Here is a 15947-nt window from a genome sequence, read left to right as displayed (position 1 = left end):
TCAACGCCCTCGTGCCGCTGGAGGTCCAGGTGCCGCAGGGACCCTGCCATGAGTGGCAGACGTCACAAATCTCATACCCCGTGACATAAGCAAACATCGACACATAATTATGACACTACTAGTAATAGTGACCAGCTGAAACATTAAAGGAGATAAGCACTCTGCTAAAGGCATCCCCAGCATCTAAACCAAGGTCTGGCCTATATTGAATGCTCATTACGTATTTATTGACCAAATGAGTACTATTACAACCCTGTAAAGTGGTTAATGTCACCCCTGTTTAAGCATGTGGAGATTATACAATAAGAGATCTGGAGTCTAGCGCAGCTAGTCCAGCCTGTAGTCAACAGAAAGTAAAAGCTGAGGTGTATGTGGTCCACTACTCACAGAACATGCACAAAGGGGTTCACCAGCAGCACAACATCATTGCTGTAGAATTTGCTCAGCGATGTTATATGATGCAGGGCTTCCCGTGCATCAACATTTGGCTATCATGAAATAAAGAAGCAAAAAGCCATCTTCCAGGATGAGCAGATTTATGTACACTTGGTAGTTGTGGACATGAGCTCTAGAATCAGACACAACTGGATTCAGAGATCCCTGAATTACTCGTGTGTGTTACCAACTCTTTCTCAGGAAGTTTGCATTAACATGAAGAGGGGACATTAAACTATTAGTTACACAAATAATCCTTTACTTACAAAGCAATCTGGAGGTTACGAAGGAAGTGTTTAACAAGAAGCATTGACCTGGTGTAGAAGGTTAAGAAAGGCTTATCTGAAGAAAGAACATTAAATATAAGAACTGGGGAAAGAGAAGCCAGGAGGGGGAGAGAGCTCTTGGCAGAGAGTAAATTGTGTATAGAGGTTTGTAAGGAGCTTGACTCTTTAAAGGAACACCAAGAGGCGAGGCTGGTTCCTAGCAAGGTGGCAAGGTCTTGGGCCTATTAAGGATCTGAGATTTTATACTAAAGGCACTGTGAAGCCACTGAGAAGTTTTAGGCAGTAGAACAACAGAACAGGATCAGTTACGTGTGTCCCTGAAATCATTCTGCTTGGTCTGGATGCTATGTAGAGAATAAACTAGAGCAGTGAGAAGGGTTCAGAGGCTATTGCAGAATTTCAGATATGTGGTCAGGATGACTGGGAGTACAGTTCATTGGTGCCAGAGAGGAGTAGAAAGATTTGAAAATATTTTAGGTTGTAGAGTCAACAGGAAATGGTTTCTGACTATTGACTCCTAGACAGTGCTGGACTACCAAACAGTTCTAGAACAACAGCAAAGATGGGGCCCTAAATTATTTTGAAAAGGATTTGATATTCATTTTTAGAGCATCATAATTGTTACTATGGGAAAATTGGAATTTTTAAAGATTTACTTTATGATACGCAGTCATTTTTTTTTATTTCAAAATACAGTAAGGCACATTTTGGTGCTAAGCATCCCAGAAGATATTGATGCAGCCCTACTCCAAGGTTTCCAACATAAGCAAATAGCAGGAGGGGGGCACTATTTACTGAGATGGGGAACACTGAAGAAAGAGCTGGTGACATTGGAGTTAGGTAAATGGGGCAAGAAGAGCATAATGAGTTCATCCTTGAGCACACTAAAACATCAAATTGGAGGTGCTGAGCAGGTAATTGGTGAGCAGAAGCCCCAGAAGAAAGCACATATTCGAGGAATGACTGGGTCTATATAGTGAAAGCAGGCTTGAGATACTTGCAACACTGGAAAGTGACTGTAGAATTGAGGCAGTAGAATAGCGTTGGGAGTCAGGAAACCTAAGGCCAATTCATGCTGACTTCCTAAAACTAAATCAAAAGGAAAACCCCAACTTTCCACACCTAAGTAACAAAAGAACCAGAGGCTACTCCCTTTTCAACCACGACCCCCTTTTTCTGCGTGGCAGACAGAAAGTTGAAAGTATCTCTGATTAGTTGCTTTTTGCAACCAATCAGACATTTGCATAGGAGTATAACGCTGTAACTTCACTTTAGCCTCTGATTGGTTGCTTTCCACAACCAATCAGATGCTTGAATAGGGTGTAACCTTTGTAACTACACTTCAGCCTCTGATTGGTTGCAAGGCCACTACTTCATTTACATAGTAACCAATGGGAAATGTACCAATGATTACTTGGGAATGGCACCAAGTAACCAATGGGAAACCTCTAGAGGGTAATAAAACCCCAGAAAACTCTGTAAAGGGACTCTTGAGCCCCTGCACTAGGGCTTGCCCCCACCATGGGGTTTTGCCACATTGCCCAGGCTGGTCTTAAACTTCTGAGGTCAAGCAATCTGCCCACCTCAGCCTTCCAAACTTCTGGGATTACAGGCATGAGCCACTGTGCCTGGCCATCTATACTATTGATATATATGATCCAGAGCTATATAATATATATTGCAACCCCAGGCCATGAATTGGCACTGGTTCATGGCCTGTTAGGAACAGGGCTGCAGAGCAAGTGAAACTTCATCTGTATATACAGCCACTCCCCACCACCCAAGCTCCACCCCCTTGTCAGATCAGTGGTGGCATTAGTTTCTCATAGGAGTGTGAACCCTATTGTGAACTGCACATGGGAGGGATCTAGGTTGTGTGCTCCTTATGAGAATCTAACGCCTGATGATCTGTCATTGTTTCTTATCACCCCTAGATGGGAACCCTCTAGTTGCAGGAAAACAAGCTCAGGGCTCCCACTGATTCTACACTATGTTGTATATTTGTATATATAATGTATGCCAACATACATTTGTATATTTCATTATATATTACAATGTAATAATAATAGAAATAAAGTGCACAATGAATGTAATGTGCTTTAATCATCCCAAAACCATCCCCACCCCTCCCCTCACGCCCCATCCCCGGTCAGTGGAAAACTTGTCTTCCACAAAACTGGTCTCTGGTGTCAAAAAGGTTGTGGACCACTGATATATATATATATCATATATATATATATATATATATGATATATATATATAGCTATGCTGTAGCCCTAGATTTTATATATATATAAATATACATATATTATATATATAAAATATAATGCTATCGTCTATCTCAGAAGGTGGTTGTGAAATATTAGGTAATGCATGCAAAACTTGTAGCTTGGTGCCTGGAATGATGGAGCACTCAACAGTGTTAGCTATTAATAAGGCAAAGGCAGCTCACTGTATTCGTCAGCATAACCCATGCTATGCTGCAGCTCAAACAACACCCAAATCTCAGTGGCTTGACACAAAGAAGTTTCTTTCTCACTAATGCTACATTTCCAATGTGAGTCAATTGGAGGATCTGCTCTAGCTGCTCAAGCAGGGGCTCAGGCTACATATGGAAGTTCAACTACCTTGTAGCAACACCATATACAACTCATGACCTCTTTGGTTGCTGTAGCAGGTCAAGAGAGAGAGGAAGTTAGAAATGAAATGTTTAAGGCTGTGCACGGTGGCTCATGCCTGTAGTCCCAGAACTTTGGGAGGCTGAGGTGGGTGGATCGCCTGAGGTCAGGAGTTCAAGACCAGCCTGGCCAACATGGTGAAACCCTGTCTCTACTAAAAGTACAAAAAATTAGCTGGGCGTGGTGGCGGGTGCCTGTAATCCCAGCTACTCGGGAGGCTGAGGCAGAAGAATCACTTGAACTCGGGAGGCGGAGGTTGCAGTGAGCCAAGATGGCGCCACTGCACTCCAGCCTGGGCAACAAGAAGAAAACTGTCTCAAAAAAAAAAAAAAAAGAGAAATAAACTGGAATGTTTCAGGCCACAAGTAACATGTTTCTCCTTCTCACAACCCATTGGCTGGATTTAGTGTCACGTGCCTCTGTGCACTGCAGAGAGGCTGGGAAACGTGGACATTCAGTAAGTAGTAAACACCTCTGCCACAATCCCCGCAGTCAGATGGTTTCAGCCTGTGGAGCCACCTCCCTCGTGTTGGAGAAGGCAGGTATAATTTTACATATCTTAACAGTCATGCACGCTTTTGATGTCCCCTTCATACACGGCCAAATATTCCTCTGCTCCTTAGGAAATCATGTTGATACACAGAAGCCATGACACGTCTGACAACATGCCCAAGTCTTAGCAGTTTCCTCTATTAATTCAAGTTGTTATTCATTTCTGGAGCATTGTATGTCAACTAGAAATAGAGGCTTATATGAACAAGGAAGACGTTTGATGGATTATGCTTCCTAGCTGTATTTGTTTCTTTCTCAACAGCATTCAACAAAACGTCCAAAGCTTGCAATTTTGAGTTGCATTACAGTGCAGCTGCCGTCGCTGTTTATTTCTCTATGTGGAATCAGATAAACAGGTGTGTCTCTACAAACTCCACTGGGAAATCCCATAAACATATATATTTACAAAACAGATTCTAATTACCTCTTTGATTTCTAAACTTTTTTAGTGCAGTTCTAGGATATATGATTTGAGGACTCACAGGTCCAAAGCCAGGGAGTTTTATTCATGAACAAGAAACAGATGGCAGGTACAGTCTACTGCACATTTCATTACGCCAGAGAAGAAATTTTGCACTTTCCTTCCTCAGGATAGAGTTTCTCTTTTTTTTTTTTTTTTTTTTTTTTTTTTTTTTTTTTTGAGACAGAGTCTTGCTCTGTTGCCCAGGCTGGAGTGCAGTGGCCGGATCTCAGCTCACTGCAAGCTCCGCCTCCTGGGATCACGCCATTCTCCTGCCTCTGCCTCCCGAGTAGCTGGGACTACAGGCACCCGCCACCTCGCCCAGCTAATTTTTTTTGTATTTTTAGTAGAGACGGGGTTTCACCATGTTAGCCAGGATGGTCTCGATCTCCTGACCTCGTGATACTCCCGCCTCGGCCTCCCAAAGTGCTGGGATTACAGGCTTGAGCCACCAAGCCCGGCCAGGATAGAGTTTCAAAAGAAGAATTTTGAGGTATCTGTGACAGTAGTTGTATGAATAGGTAATGTCCTGAATGACTACTTTGAAGGACCATGTACTATGATGATAATGGCTTAGATTAATATCTCTTATTACATGCCAGATATTGTTCTAAGCACTCTATGTATGAACTCTTTAAATTCCCATATTACGGAAGAGAAAACTGGCATGCAGAGAGAGGTTAAGTTGCCCATGGTCTCTCAGCGAAAGCATGGCGGGGGCTGAGAGTTGAACGCAGGAAGCCTGGTTCCAGAATCTGTGTTCCTAATAACTACACTCTACTGCGTCTTGAAAGAGCACAGAACAGTAGTCTTCAGACCTTTTAGCTTACACATCTTCATTTATAATCAACCAAAAGCCAGAAGACATGAGAGCTCATTAATGTAGCCCATACAAATCAGCTTTCCTGGGTAGATATCTAGCACTAGAGGCGATCAGCTGGTGCACAGACTCAAGTTAGAAGATTCAGGAATGAGGCTGAGAAAAAAGGCAGAGATCAAGGAAGATTACTCAGCAGAAGCAATACATGTGTATTTATATATTTGTATGCATGTGCTACTGTACTACTATATTGTGTATATTGTAAAGCATACACAATAAACAAAAGATTTTAAAGGGTGTGATAAATAAACATAACTAAAAGTTATATTATTTGTTTTGATCCACCAAGATGGATTGTCTTGAGCATTTCCTAGGGCAGGGGTCCCCAACCCTCCGGGGCTGCAGACCTCTACCGGTCTGGTCCATGGCCTGCTAGGAACTGGGCCACACGGCAGGAGGTGAGCAGCAGGAGAGCATTACTGCCTGAACTTCACCTCCTGTCAGATGAATGAAGGCATTAGATTCTCATAGGAGCACAAACCCCATAGTTAACTGCGCATGTGAGGGATCTAGGTTGCCCGTTCCTTGTGAGACTCTAACTAATGCTTAATGATCTGAGGTGGAACAGCTTCATCCCGAAACCTTCCTCATCCTCCCAACATTCCCCACCCTCTGGTCGGTGGAAAAATTGTATTCCAAGAAACTGATCCCTGGTGCCAAAAAGGTTGGAGGCCGCTGCCCTAGGGGACATGCACCCCAATTTAGAGAATAGGCTTTATCACTTACTACTTTAGTAATCTGAGCAAGCTGCTTACTCTGTGTCTCTGATTCTTCGTCTGGTAAGTCAGGATAACACCTCCTAATTTGCAGGATTGTTGTGTGGTTTAATTGATATGATGTGTACAAAACTTGCAGTGCCTGGTTTTCAGCAAGCTTTTTACTTATTACTTAGTTTCTCCCAGAATTTTGATTCCTAATATTTGTGTTTCATGGTCTGTGTTTTTAAAATTTCATTACTTCCTACCCACTCCTGTAATTAAGCTGCAGGCAGCCCTGCAGTTAGACGTGGTACATCTAGATGAAGCCAGATTAATAGCTTTTTCCATGCTGCATTATTGCAAATATGGCGCAGCTGTGTCTCTGACAGAACAGAAAATTGAGGAGGAGATATCTGGAAAAACCTACGTGCATTTTACTTTGTGCAAAGCACTATAGGAATTGGGAAGGGGGGAGAAAGGGAGGACTCACTGACTGTCAGACACTTAAAAATGAATGGCCCAACTGTTCAGCAATTGTATATCTGTGAACAGAAGCTCCGTTTTACATCAGCTCTTAGTCACTGCCCTTTGTGAGTGGGAATCAGGCTTGAAAATTCTGAGTGTACTTTGAGTCATTTTTATCTGTGCCTTTCTGTGGGGGACTTTTTCCTAACAGGGTCCCTTGAAAATATTCTGTCTCATTTACTACCATTCACTAAAAATTTCACCTTTGATCCCAACTCTGAGTTTTTTTCCTTCTTTAACCCTCTTTGAGAGTGTTAAGTCTGTTGGGTTTCTTTGGCACAAAGTTAACCAGAAAAGAAATGTCCTTGAAGGCATATCAGTCAGATTTCCGACTAACAGATTATACCCTCTTGTTAGGATAATTTGGGAAGGATTTATTTATAAAGGAACTAATTTTGAGGGGTTGGAAGGAGACTGGGGTAACCAGGAGGCATAGTGCAGAAGATCCAGGTATAACAGCATTAGAGCTGTTACCATTCTTTGGCCCAAAGAGAGAAAGGGATGGAGAGTTTCTTAGAACCTGGAAGGAAAGAGAGTTGTGTAGAGCAGTATACCTTGAGAGAAACAGTGAATTTCTATTAAGGAGCAAGCCAACCCAAGATGTCCTTACAGAGAGGGGAGAATAAATATTCTGACTTTACTCCCTCCCTCCATTCTCCTGCTGGGATTTCACTGGCCAAACCCAACCAGAAACTAGAAGATATGAGAGCTCATTGATGCAGCCATGCAAATGAGCTTTCAAATCAGCTTTCATACATAGATACCTAGTATGACTTGAGGCTGTCAGCTGGTGCTCAAAAATAAAAAAATAAAAATAAAAATAAAGAGAGAGAGATCAAGAAAAGCTACAGAGCAGGAGCAATCTGGCTAGGACACTACTGCTGGATGCAGGTACCGCTTTCACCAAACTTTTAATTTTATTGTCCCTTTATTTTTCAATCACAGTCTTCAGAGCAAAGTCCTAGGTGGGAGCATTCCATTGGCTGAGGCTAGTTCATCTGCCCACACCCTCTTTGCCAAGGGGTAGGGAGAAAGAATATTGCTTGCCTTTGCCCTCCCTGGTAGGAAATGGGCTTCTGCTTTTTTTCAAGACTCACATAATTAGAGATTTGTAGATATTAAAAAACAGCTCAGAAACAAGGGAGTTCTCTCTCCTTTAAAAAAAGTTAAGTCTCCACTAACAAATGACCTCCTAAATCTTTATTAATCTGCAACAGGAAACTAGCAGACAAGAGTACAGAGATCTGTCTTTCTATTTCCAGTTCTCTATCTTTTCTCCCTCATTTCCTTCCTTCCTCCGTTTCTTGATCTCAGAAAGCCCCTTTATCTCTCTAGATCTTTGTACAAGAGAGCAGCATTAAGATCACCAAATCTAGTTGAGAGTTCAAATTCTGTGCCGTCAAAAAACATATGTAGGCCCACCAAATAGCATGCCTTAGTCGACATTTTCCTGGTAGAAACCTCTTGGTTCATTGATACCTAAACTTCATTGAAGATGCATGTATCTCAATACAATGTTGTGTTTTTCTCAGCTGCTCTTTCTGTGGGAAGCATTTATATTATATTTATATCCTTGAAATACAATGTAACATTTTTTAACAGAGTAAAAGATGAGACACACATAAGAGACTCTTCTGCACTGTGTGCGCCTTCTGGTATGTGTTCACAAGGGACAACAAATATTCTCACTCTCTGAAAAGTCCATCTACACTTTTCTCCAAATTTCCTTGCCTCTAGTCTCTAGTCTTGTTCCTTCCATGTCCCTAAATATCTGGCCAAACCATTAACCCCGGCTCGTGATTTGGTATAGGTCTATGCCTCAGGTCTTCTCTCTCTCCAGGTAAAATGCAGTGAGAGGCACTGCTTGAAGGTTTGCTCACCAGGAGCATTTGCTGTATTCACCCCTTGGATTCAGCATAGATGCTCGACCTACAATGAATCTTGAATTGTTGGATCCAGACCAATCTATAATTACATTTCTCAACCTTCATCAATCGTCCTTACAGTCTATTCCCATACACAATTCCCTGAATTTTTCCAGTATAAACTAGAAATCTGGAAGCTCTTTGGCCTTGTCTGGCTTTTGATTTTGTTATTGCTACTGCCCTCCAAGGGCCATGCTGAAATCTGACAATCTTGGGAAATGATAGAGAAGACAGGAGGATGACGAGAATTGGCTTTCTCTTGCAAGTAACTCCCTCAGGTTAAAAAAAAAAAAAAAAAAAAAAGAAAAGCATCTTCAATCAAGGGAAGAACAGTTTCATCAGACAAAGTAAGAGAGATTTCTGAAGCTGGCAAAAGAGATTTAATGAGAATTAAGGGTTCAGCATTCATGGGGTCTTCTAATTCTTCTCATATATTTCCATGTCAATTTTCCAGCTTTCAATCTAACCCAGATAATGCCACAATACGCACCTAAGAAACCTGTCAGGGCTGTGAGTACTACTGACACTGTAATTCATCAGCACACAAGATCAAACCAAAGTCTGAATTTATCTTTGACCACCTCAGATCTGCTGAGGCAAATGACTTTTTTCACCATTAAGCTATTTGTTATAAGAAATAGCCACCTCATCAGCTGTCATTGAACTCCTCATGCCCTTTATACTATTCTTGAATCATACTCTCAATGGACATTCCAGGTGACCATAGGCAACTGTTTAAGTTGTTTTGCATGTGTGTTTCTAAGATTCAGTTTACTGCCAGTCAACCAGTCCTGATTTTTAATTTTCCCTGAGAATCAGTTGCCTGTGGCTTATTTTGTGATACCGGTTTCTGAATCAGTCAGAGTTCTTGAGAAATAAAAAGGATTTAGTGGGATCACTTTAAGTTGATCAAATAGTTTCTTCTAAACTAAACAATACATCCACACTTTGCCCCCTTCCTTTTTTTTTTTTTTTTTTTTTTTTTTGTTTATTTGTTTTTTGCAAACAAGATCAGGCATGTTTATTTTTAAACGAGAGAAATTATAAACCAGGATATTCTTTTAAAAATTAGGTAGAAGGCAAAAAACCATCAGGGAAGGCTTAGAGTTTACGGAAAGTCTAGAGATAAATGCTTGGGCAAAGGAGAGAAACTAGGGAAGAGAGGCAGCAGGAAATTGGGTTAGGATGTTGCTGCTGACTTTGCTGTAGTCCACAACCGCTACGGGACCTAAACACCATGGCAAGGCCTTGCTAGCCACGGGACACAGCATTATTTGTTGGTAAATCTCAATTTACTGCCTCTTTTACTTTAGTCCTTCAAGATCCAAAGCCCCAGGTGGGGAGCATTCCAGACCGGATCAGGTGCCCATGACCTGGCTTAGCAGCGGGTGGAGAGAGGGCGTAATACTTTACACTAAACAGACTCGTAAAATGGGAACTAGTTGGGGGGCGGGTTCGGATGCCAGGCAATGAAAATTTATTTTCTCTGAATCAGTAGTAGAAAGAGCTTTCATTAGGAATCCAGAAGTTGTTTTCTATTTCTCACTTAAACACTTGATTTTTTTCTCTTTCTCCCTGCTTTACCTAATCTTAAGGAAATCACTATACCTTTCTGGTCCTCTGGAGCAGAGAGTTAAACTAAGATATTCAGGGTGCATCTATATCTAATCCATCTATGTCTAATGCTCTATCATCTTAGACCTCTCACAAATCTAGTAAGGAAGGTACTATGCTTACATGAGGAGTTTAATAAATGCATACATAGTCCAAGATCATTCCCTTTATCTAAATGGTTGCTTTTTTTAAACGTTTATTTTAGGTTCAGAGGTACATGTTCAGGTTTGTTATATGGATAAACTCCTATCACAGGAGTTCGTTGTACAAATTATTTCATTACCTAGGTACTAAGCCTAGTACCCAATAGTTATTTATTTATTTACTTATTTTTGCTTCTCTCCCTCCTCCTACTAATGGGTAGTTTTAAATGATCATTTTGACCCAGTTTCTTATTGAATACGAAACTTTTACATATGTCAGATTCTACATATTTAGGGAATTCCCCTATAATCGTTGATATTAAAGCATTTTTACTTTACTTACCCTTTAACGTTTTATGTTTATTTTAATGGACCCCTCAGTAACCACTCCACCCCAGTCCACAAAAGTTAAAATGCATATAAAAATCAAGGTGAACCTTAGGGAGAATGGTGATATAGGAAGTTGATATTCCAGGAGACCTTAGAGTCTTATCAAGGTGGATGCATCAGTTTTACTATAAAATTCTTATCTATCTAATTATTTCACCAGTTTGATTAAATGAAGCCAAAATTGGTATTGATGAAAAGAGAAAGCACAATCAAAGAAGCAGATAAGCAAATAATTGAACGCAAATAACTTTTAATTATACTCACTTAATAAAGTTAAGGAATAGTGTCAGGTGCCAACATCACTTTGTCAAATCAAAGAGCAGTGTTGGGATGAAAAAGAAGAAAATAGCACAGAATGTGTTGAAAATTGTGGTAAATTTCAAAATTGTGAAACACTATTATATGAATTTGATTGAAAATAACCCTGATTCCTAGGTGGAGAATACGTTCAGACCCTCCAATGAAAACCCCATTTTTGCATCCCTCCACACATCTTAATTACTTGTAGAATTCTACTAAAGTCCAAAAACTTCCCCAGACCCAAATAAATAAGTGGGCTTCCAGGAATGGCAATTACATCTGGCAGATTTAAAATGCTTTTCCACTTGAAATTATAATGGGAATATTAGCAAATTGCTTTAACTTTAAATTGATCAAATAGTTTCTTCTAAACTAAATAATACATTCACACTTTGCATCCTTCCTTGTTTTTTTTTTTTAATTTGCTTTTTGCAAACAAAATCATGCATGTTTCTTTTTATACAAGATAAATTATAAACCAGGATATTCTTTTAAAAATTAGGTAGAAGGCAAAAAATACTTATTTCTCCCCATAGTATTTAATTTTTTTGTAGAATAATAACATATGTAAAACATTATGAAACTAATAAGAAGAATCAAAGTTATAATATGCAGATAATATGGTTCTTTAAAGTAAAAGTAAGGCTTCCTTTGTGCCCTCTTAATGAACATTCCATCATAAATCTAACCAATCTTGTATCCTCTTATCACCATAGATTGGTTTTGTCAGTTTCTGAACTTTTTTTCTTTTTTGAGACAGCGTCTTGCTCTGTCGCCCAAGCTGGAGTGCAGTGACACGATCTCGATTCACTGCAACCTCTGTCTCCTGGGTTCAGGCAATTTTCCTGCATCAGCCTTCTGAGTAGTTGGGATTACAGGCACCTGCCACCATGCCCTGCTAATTTTTTGTATTTTTAGTAGAGATGGGGATTTTACCATGTTGACCAGGCAGGTTATGAACTCCTGACCTCAAGTGATCCACCCATCTCGGCCTCCCAAAGTGCTAGGACTACAGGTGTGAACCACCACGTCCGGCCAGTTTCTGAATTTTCTATAAATGAAAAACATGCTTTATTTTTTATATCTAGTTTTTTCACTCAATGTTATTTCTGTGAAGTTGTTCCTATTGTTTTTCTCCCGTCCTAACCCAAAATTATCTGGATTATTTTTTCTCTCTGTCTAGTGTCCTATTGCCACGATGCATGGCATGTAAGAAAAAATACCTGGTAGTAATATAAACTAACCAATACATACAGAAGATGATATGTGAACAACATACGCATTGGAGAAAAAGAGTATGGGGGTGGAGAGGATTCAGAGACATTATTAGAAACTGAAGATGATCTTGATGTGTTATTTTCATATGGATTTTGAAAAATGTATCACTGATGTCTCTAGAGTCGTTCTGTGTTCAAGTGATTGGGGGAACCTACTTCAGAAAAATACTGAGCTGTTTCCATGTACCCTGTTGCTTTGAATAAACAGACTGTAATTGTACATTTTAACAGCAAAAAGGTAGTGAAGGGATTTTATGATCCATTTTTATTATACATCTTCATTACACCGGAAGGCAATAATCACTCTTGGCATTTATAGAGTCTTTTGTATTTTCGAAGTACTTAACAATCATTTATTGTTTTATCTTATTTTCATCTTAAATGGGATAGGTTGGTTAGCATAACAGGGTCACAGAAGGACAATAACAGATTAGAAACTTGTAATGTTAGACAGTTGTACTGAGGGAGAACAAAGATCCTGGCTTTCACATTATTTAGGCAAGAAGGGAAAAGAAGAAGTAAGAAAACACATCATAGGTCTTCAGTGAGAAACACTGTTTCTTTTTTATTTTCCACTAGTTTAGAGGACAAGAGTGTGATTTTTTTTGTTGTTTTTTGCCTTTCTATTCTTTATTTTATTTAAATTTATTATTTTCTTAAATTTCACTTTTTTTTTTTGGAGATAGTGTCTTGCTTTGGCACCTAGGCTGGAGAGCAGTGGCGCTATCTCAGCTTACTGCAACCTCCGCCTCCCGAGTTCAAGCAATTCTCCTGCCTCAGCCTCTCAATGCATAGCTGGGATTACAGGCGTCCACCACCACGCCTGGCTAATTTTTGTATTTCTAGTAGAGCCAGGGTTTCACCATGTTGGTCAGGCTGGTCTCGAACTCCTGACCTAGTGATCTGCCTGCCTCAAAGTGCTGGGATTACAGGCGTGAGCCATCATGCCCAGCCTGAATTTCACTTTTAATACAGCACCGGGATGGAGTTGGGGGGATGAAAGAGAGACGGACACCTCAACACTTTTATTTCTAGGAAAGTGGTTAGAATAAGCCAAGAACTAAGCCAGGGATGGGGCCTCTCACCACATGTGCCAATGGTAGCAGTTACCAAAGCTAACATTTATTGAACACTGAGCTGGGTACTGTACTACAGTACTCTGTATCCGTTATTACATCTCATCCTCACAACAAAGCTATGAGTAGGAGCTGCTAGTACTGCTTGCCAGGTGATTTGCTTACTTCTTAATGGCAATACATTGCATAACAATGAAGGTGACCTGGAAATCCACGAACTCCTTAGTTCCCTGGAAGAAATGGTGAACTCCAGTTGAAAAATTCTGGAGGAATAAATCAATAATGGTGAATATGTAGCACCCATGACCCAGGCTCCAAACATTCAACAAAGCCCCATGAAAAGGGCTTGTTTCTCTTGAATCTTGAAGACAAGATTCCCATGGTCTATCTTCCAGACCCTAAATAGGTTCCATCTTTACAGGCCACAGAGTTGTTACCAGTGGAGCAGCCTTGAGAGAAGAAGGCTGTGTTTAATCTTTAGCTTAAGATGAGGGCAGAGCCCCTGCTTAGCAGATATAGCCCAATAAAGCAATCAAGAGCAGGTCAAGAGCACTTCCCAAGTAGGGTCTGGAGAGAGGCACCAACTACAAAGATGGTTTCGAGTTTCACCAAAAACTAGAAATGGGCAGAGAAGGCATTCACCAAGCAGTGACTTTTGAAGCCATCGAAGACATGTCTCCTGGGCTCAATGGGAGAATATTGCCATGAAAATTATTACTGAGACAGTGCTCCTGGATGAAGCCCTGGTAGTAGAAAGCAATGAAAATGATCTCATGGGGTCCCTATCACTCAGGCCCTGGGAGTGTCTGGTAGTCACAGGGAGCATTAGGGCTGATTGTTGAGACACTGGTGAACTTTGAACCTCTGTGATTTCCCTGTTTGCTCAGTGCCTGATAGCTTTCAGTCTGCTGACAAATCTCCTTTATGCAGTTTGACCTCTGAACTTCCAATGGGGAGGAATTGGAATCAGCCTATGGGAGAAGAGATAGCTTTAGGATTCTGTGTGGGAACTTGAAGAGATAAAAGGGCATCCTCGCCCTTTGCATCTCAACTGCCTCTGACACAAGGTTGGGTCATTAATCATATTTGTTTACCCCTTTCTTACCTCATAAATTGTCTTGTGCATTTCCTAATCTTGTCTTCTATGCAGAAATTTACCAGATCACAAAATAAAAAGAACCAGGTATGGAAACTTGAGATTTTTGCCCATATCTAAGCTCGAAAAATTCTGGATTCTGCTTAAAATCAATAACTTCCAGGGAAAATGATTAACAGAAGAATGATTTCAATGGAAATGTAGTCTATACGACAAGAGAGAAGTGAGATTATACTTAAATTTGATGATTGGCATTTCACACTCTGTTCAGAATTTTAGTCTTTATGAGGGACCCTGTCTACCTTCTTCAAATGCCTCAATTGAAAGAGTATGGCAGGATAAGGGATGGAGAGGGGATCAGAGATAATCTTCACTGATTTCACAATTTCCCCTAGGGCCCGCCTGTTTGAATAAATACCTAGTGGTGATATAGCAAGAAAACACCCCTGAATCAGTATTTTTAGACAAACTACCATTACCATCTGTTAATTAGAAAGTAACTCTCAGATCGCTTGAACCCAGGAGGCAGAGGTTGCTGTGAGCTGAGGTTGTGCCACTGCACTCCAGCCTGGGTGACAGAGTGAGACTCTGCCCCCCCGCCCAAAAAAAACATAAAAAATGGAAAATAAAGTAATTCTCAGATTCTCTGTAAATCAGGAGCTCTTTTGCTCCTGATTTATATATATATATATGCATGTGGAAAGAAAAAAAGGAGCCAGCTGATAGATGATTTCCTTTACTATAATAATTCTAACTTATTTCTTATTGCCATTTTCCACACAGGTCCAAGCCACAATACAGTCTCACAACAGAGCAGAGCTTTACAGCTTATAAAACATTCTGGGAATATTAGAATATTAACACATGAAGATTTTTAGATCCTTCAGCACGTTAGATATGACCTGGGACATAGAGGACTCTTAAGAGAAATTGGGCATCCATATGTGGAAAAAAAAAAAACCTCAATCTCAACCTCAAGCCTTAGACAAAACTCATAATGGATCATAGATCTGAATGGAAAATATAAGGCTACAACACTTTCAGAAGACATAGGGAGACAATCTTTGTTACCCTGGGTTATGCAAAGAGTTCAACAGCATGATCCGGAGAAAGGAAACAAATAGTAAACAGAACTTGATCAAAATTTGAAAATTTTGCTTTGTGAAAAACATAGTCAGGAGGCTGAGAAGACAAGCAACAGACTGGGAAAATGATTTGCAAGTTACATATCCAATAAAAGTGTTGTATCTGAAATATATATGTAGAACATTCAAAACTAAACATTAAGAAAACAAAAAATTCAAGTAGAAGAAGAAGAAGCATGGGGGTCAGGCAGTCTCAGTGGCTCACACTTGTAATCCCAGTGTTTTGGGAGTCTAAGGCTGGAGGATTGTTCAAGACCAGGAATGTGAGACAAGCCTGGGCAACATAGTGAGACTCTATACCTACCAAAAAATTTAGTTTGGTGTGGTGGCACACACCTATACTCCCAGCTATTTGGGAGGCTGAGGCTGGAGGATCTCTTGAGCCCAGGAGGTCAAGGTTACAGTGATCTATGATCACACCATTGTGAAATCGTCTTTGCAAAATTATGACAGACAGTGAAAGAGA

General features: G+C 40.3%; 1 long non-coding RNA gene across 1 annotated transcript; it reads left to right on the top strand.

Annotated features, from left to right (window-relative positions):
• Positions 1-129: 129 nt before the first annotated feature.
• LOC139356109 (uncharacterized) lies at positions 130-15563 on the top strand. The gene is made up of 3 exons (XR_011607497.1): positions 130-193; positions 4215-4308; positions 15120-15563. It is a non-coding gene; the product is annotated as an uncharacterized lncRNA (long non-coding RNA).
• The last annotated feature ends 384 nt before the right edge of the window (positions 15564-15947 follow it).

The sequence above is a fragment of the Macaca nemestrina genome, chromosome 9 (genome assembly GCF_043159975.1).
Source record: "Macaca nemestrina isolate mMacNem1 chromosome 9, mMacNem.hap1, whole genome shotgun sequence".
In the NCBI taxonomy this organism is placed as follows: Eukaryota; Metazoa; Chordata; class Mammalia; order Primates; family Cercopithecidae; genus Macaca; species Macaca nemestrina.
This window is presented reverse-complemented; position numbering and strand designations above follow the sequence as displayed.